This window comes from Phodopus roborovskii, unplaced genomic scaffold, assembly GCF_943737965.1.
Source record: "Phodopus roborovskii unplaced genomic scaffold, PHOROB, whole genome shotgun sequence".
In the NCBI taxonomy this organism is placed as follows: domain Eukaryota; kingdom Metazoa; phylum Chordata; class Mammalia; order Rodentia; family Cricetidae; genus Phodopus; species Phodopus roborovskii.
Genome location: NW_026126525.1, coordinates 16359895 through 16366048, shown reverse-complemented (window position 1 = coordinate 16366048; position 6154 = coordinate 16359895).

Genomic DNA, 6154 nt, shown 5'->3' with positions numbered 1-6154 from the left:
TGATAAAGGTATTAGAGAGGTCAGGGATAACAGGAACATACCTAAACATAATAAGAGCAATATACAGCAAACCAACTGCCAACATCAAACTGAATGGAGAGAAACTTAAGCCAATTCCTCTAAAATCAGGAACAAGACAAGGCTGTCCTCTCTCTCCATATCTCTTCAATATCGTACTAGAAGTTCTAGCTAATGCTATAAGACAACAAAAGGAGATCAAGGGCATCCAAATTGGAAAGGAAGAAGTCAAACTGTCTCTATTTGCAGATGATATGATAGTTTACATAAGCGACCCAATAAACTCTACCAGGGAACTCCTACAGCTGATAAACACCTTCAGCAAACTAGCAGGATACAAGATAAACTCAAAAAAATCAGTAGCCCTATTTTTTTCAGACGACAAAGAGGCAGAGAAAGAAATCAGAGAAACATCACCCTTTACAATAGCCACAAGCAACATAAAGTATCTTGGTGTAACGATTACCAAACAAGTAAAAGATCTATATAATAAGAACTTTGTGACTCTAAAGAAAGAAATTAAAGAAGATACCAGAAAATGGAAAGACCTCCCATGCTCTTGGATAGGTAGGATAAACATAGTAAAAATGGCAATCTTACCAAAAGCAATCTACAGATTCAATGCAATCCCCATTAAAATCCTACCACAATTCTTCACCGACCTTGAAAGGATAATAATTAACTTTATATGGAAAAACAAAAGACCCAGGATAGCCAAAACAACCCTATACAATAAAAGAACATCAGGAGGCATCACCATTCCTGACTTTAAGCTCTACTACAGAGCTATAGTTCTGAAAACAGCCTGGTATTGGCATAAAAATAGACAGGTAGACCAATGGAATCGAATTGAAAATCCTGATATTAATCCATGCACCTATGAACACCTGATTTTCGACAAAACAGCTAAAATGATACAATGGGGCAAAGACAGCATCTTCAACAAATGGTGCTGGCACAATTGGATGAGGGTGTGTAGAAGACTGCAGATAGACCCATGTCTGTCGCCATGCACAAAACTCAAGTCCAAATGGATCAAAGACCTCAACATCAATCCAGCCACATTGAACCTCTTAGAAGAGAAAGTAGGAGGTACCCTTGAACAAATTGGTATAGGAGACCGCTTCTTGAACATAACTCCAGGGGCACAGACACTGAAAGAAACAATTAATAAATGGGACCTCTTCAAACTTAGAAGCTTCTGTAAGGCAAAGGACACAGTTGACAAGACCAAACGGCAGCCCACTGACTGGGAAAAGATTTTCACTAATCCTATATCCGACAAAGGGCTGATCTCCAAAATATACAAAGAACTCAAGAAACTAGTCAACAAAACACCAAATAACCCTATTAAAAAATGGGGTACAGAACTGAAGAAAGAATTCTCAATGGAGGAAATCAAAAAGGCTGAAAGACACTTAAGAAAATGCTCCACATCCTTAGCTATCAGGGAAATGCAAATCAAAACAACTTTGAGATACCATCTTACCCCTGCCAGAATGGCTAAAATTAGAAACACCAGTGATGACTTATGTTGGAGAGGATGTGGAGAAAGTGGAACACTCCTCCACTGCTGGTGGGAGGGCAAACTCATACAGCCACTTTGGAGATCAGTATGGCGGTTCCTCAGGAAAATGGGAATTAGTTTACCACAGGACCCGGCAATCCCCCTCTTAGGCATATACCCAAAGGATTCACATCAATGCAACAAAGACATCTGTTCAACTATGTTCATAGCAGCACTATTTGTAATAGCAAGAACCTGGAAGCAACCTAGATGCCCTTCAATTGAAGAATGGTTAATGAAGATGTGGCACATCTACACAATGGAATACTACTCTGCAGAAAAAAATAATGGTATCTTGAAATTCGCAGGCAAGTGGATGGCACTTGAAGAAACCATCCTGAATGAGGTAACCCAGTCACAAAAAGAGGAACACAGTATGTACTCACTCATATATGGATTTTAGACCTAGATCAAATGATCACCAGCCTATAATTCACATCACCAGAGGAACTAGGATACAAGTTGTATTCTAAGAGATTCATATAAAGTCCCTCACAGAACTGGGAAGGGACAAGTCCCCCAGACCTCAGGTATAGTGGGGGAGGACAGCTAATGGAGAGAGAAGTAGGAGAAAATGAGAGGGAGGAGAGGAAGGCATGTGTGACTAGGAGGATTGAGCCTGGTTAGGAATGGAAAATAGGAAAGAGAGAGAGAGACAGAGACAGAGAGAGAGAACATAAAAGAGGGAGCCAATATTGGTTTGAAGATAAAGTTGAACACAAAGAAAGGTCGAGGGAACTACAAGACTGCTCCCAAATAACAATCTCAGCTTCCGTGGAAAGGCTATCATAAATGCCCTTCCCGGAGAGTGAGATCAACAACTAACTTCTCCATGGAGTCCTCAACTAATGCCTGTTGAAAACAGGAGCAAACACCCATACATAAACACTGAGTCAAACTAGAACCCAGAAGCAGATGGAGAGGACAAGACCATGCGGTAGAAGTACATAGAGACAGCTTACCTGAACAAGGAGGAGCTAAGGGCCACTAGACTGATAGCTGGGAAGCCAACAGAGGTCTGACTCGGACTCCCCTGAATATGGGTCTCAGCCAGAAGGTCTGAGCAGTCTAAGAGACCTCAGACAGTGGAGCCAGGATGTATCCCTGGTGCACAAAAGGACTTTGCAAACATATCCCCCATGGAGGGATAACTGCCTTATTCTAGAGATAGGAGAGAAGCCCTAGTCCCTACTTCACAGGACCTGTCAGATCTACATGACCCCAACTGGATGGCATTCCCCTACATATTGTATTGTGGTGGGGGGTTGGGAGGGGAGGGTGTTTAGAGTGCATGGGAGAGGGTAGAGAGGGCAAAAGGGAGGGAAGGAGGGAGGGAGGGCTGGAGGGGAGGGAGGGAGGGAGAGGGAACTGGGATCGACATGTAAAATAATAATAATAAAAAAAAAAAAAAAAAAAAAAAAAACGCTTTGACTCCAAAATTTAAGTTGAAGAACAAGTTACTGGGGAAAAGTATTTCTATTTTTGTTTCCACAGAAAATGAAAAGATGTGGATTCCTTCCAGACTAATGTGGTTTGATCACACCAGACCGCCTGAAACAGAGTACAAGCTGATCCTACATTCCAAACAGCTGGACAAAACAGCCCTACAGACTACAGCTAGGATATCTGAATCTTCTTCGAATCCCCCAAGACAGCGCCCCTTACCAGCAGGAAGTAGTTTGGAAAGAACGACGCCCAAATTCCCAAATATTGTGTATAAATGTTTGTTTTCATTTAATTGGACTTTGTTATATAAAATTAAATAAAAAATACTCTATATGCAAAAAAAAAAAAAAAATAAAAATATAACCACACTGTAATTTTCATGTTGCTTGAGACATTATATTGGAATGTATAAGCTGTAAGAGAAAAAATTAAAGAGGACAGAAGGAAATTTTCAGAAAAGATGTAGATAGATGTAGAGAGGTAGAAGGAAGACACCAAGGAGTAGTGAGAAGGAAGACATGATGAAGTAGTTGGAAGTTACCAGGAAAGAGGAAGAATGGAAACATCGGAGTAGAACAGAGCACCAACAAAATAGAACAAAAAACAGAAAGAATAATTTTATTAAAGAAAAGCTTTTCATCCCTAAGAAAAGAAGTCTGTGCTCTTGCTGACTCTGCATCTTGTTCATAGTCTCTCTGACCTGCAGAAGGCTGGACCCTCAGGATGTTATCAGATAGGTTTTCCACTTTGAAAAATCAATGTTCTTTTAACCCTTGTAAGCCAAGTTTTTGTTTGGTCAGTGTTGCCTTTATACTAGGTCCTGTAACTTGGGCACTTTAAATCATGGTTTCAAATCCACAGAACTCTGTTGGTCAGCTTCAACTCTCTTTCTTATTTCGTTTATTTCTAGCTTAAGGTTGGTCGTCGTGTCCCAGGTTTGGAAGGAGCAGGGGCTTTTGATGAATCAGCATTCTCACCCCTCTTTTTGTTTTACACACTTTACTAGGGCAGTTATTTTTCTGTCCTTGTCCACAACTCATACTTCCCTGGGTAATCCAATCATAATTACTTTCCAAAACTTTTGGGGGCCAGTATACTTTACAGGTGTGACGAGAAGATTGTTGTCTCGTGAAGATCAGGACTCACTAAAGTCAGTGTAAAAGGAAGTGGAGTTTATTTGGGGCAAAGGAACTTACACAGGAAACAAGTAATTGTTACTTCACTCCAGCTCCAAGGATGCAGACCCTGCCACCCTAATACTCTCTCCGAGACCTTAAGGGGCTCCCAAGCCCCCCAATCCTATTCCTTTTAACTGATCATGTCCACATCTGTGAATACACCCAAAGGGTTCAGTCAGAGCTACAGGTGTGTGTGTGTGTGTGTGTGTGTGTGTGTGTGTGTGTGTGTGTGTAGGGGGGTGTATATCACAGGGTTCACTTCATTTTCACTAATAGGGTTTCTGCTGCTTCTGAATTCTGAATTTTGGAACTATTTATCCTTGAAGGGCTCAGCTCTTTGTTTGAAGTGAGATTGTTTCTAATTTCAGTGCATGTGCTCCTCATACAGAATTACCTTCTTGTTCATAAAATCTTGTTACTATTTTCTCCTGGTACTCTAGCACTATTCAACTTACATTTGAAGAGAAAAGTTCTCTTGCCTGATCTGGAATTCAATGCTCAAACTACAGGAGTCTATTTCAGAATGTGTGAATATTTTGTTGCAGGGATTAGGGTGGCAATGGGGTAGATGCTTTTGTGAATCTTGCGGTGCACAAAGCATTTTATCTATAATATATGGAGACCCATTCTTTTTTTGATATAATTCTGTTGGCTAGTTACTAGTTTCTTATTGGCTAACTCTGTCTTAATTACTAATCCATTTCTATTAATCTAAGTACTTCCATGTGGTCTTATCTTACTGGAGAGATAGGCCGGCGTTCTGCTCTCTCCATCTTCTATCTTGACTCCTCCTTATTACTTCCTCTCTCCTCCTTGTGGAGATCCATTCTTTAGTAGACACAGTTCTTCTTTTGCCTTGCTCTCATCTGGAGACTTGGCTTCTTGTAGCTTGTGATATTATTTTCACTGTGCTATTAAAACTTGAAGAACTAATTATAGGAACTCTTTTACATCATAAAGGTAGCCTTTGTCTTGTGGTCAGGGTCAAAAGATAGAATACCTTTTTTCCTTAATAAAAAGCATGTCACCTGCACATAGAAATTATACTATGCCTTGACGGATTCTTCCCATTGCTAGAATACAACTAGCAAGTTATATCTGAATCAGCTATGACATCAGATTAGTCTTGTTTTATACTTAGAATTTAATCCTACCCATGAGATACTTATAGTATATGCCAGGATTATAGAAGTAGATTCTTAGATTCATTCAAAAATCATTCACTGACTATGACATTGTTCTCTGAAGTGGGTATATGTGAAAATATGGTGTCTGTCCAGGATGAACCTAACATAGGGTGGGTGTAAGCTGTCACTGAAAGTGCTAATGAGTGATATAAACTTTCACAATGCTATTACCTGAGTACCATTTGCTGCTTAATTCCTGATGTTTAGGATTCCTGAAATTTACTAAACTTAATAGAAATGAAATCACATGGTGGTATGATCATACATGGCTGAATCAGGTCAGAAACTGATATGACATCTTGCAGTGGAAGCAATATTTATTCCTAGTGCATGAATGGACTTTGGGAGCCCATTTGCTCATGTTAAGATACTCTCTCAGCCTAAACACATGGGGTATAAATGATGTGACATACTTTAATGATCCCCCATGGAAGGCCTCACTTTCCCTGGGGAGTAGATGAGTAATGGGATGGGAGGAGTCAGTGGGAGGCATTGGAGGCATAGGAGGATGTAAAATAAGATTTTTTTCTAATTTAAATAATAAAGATAAAGTTGGAGTTGTGTAACTCCCAGATTCATCCTTAATATACTTAACTACATTTCTTATTCAACTCAGGACCTCCTTTCTTATTGAATGCAAGGCCATCTTGATACAGAAGGGCTCAACATGCTGTGGACAGGACCCCAGGGTAGTCCCTTCTGTATCAGTCAGGGAGAATGCTGTGGACAGAACCATACTTAGGGACCACAGGTTGAGC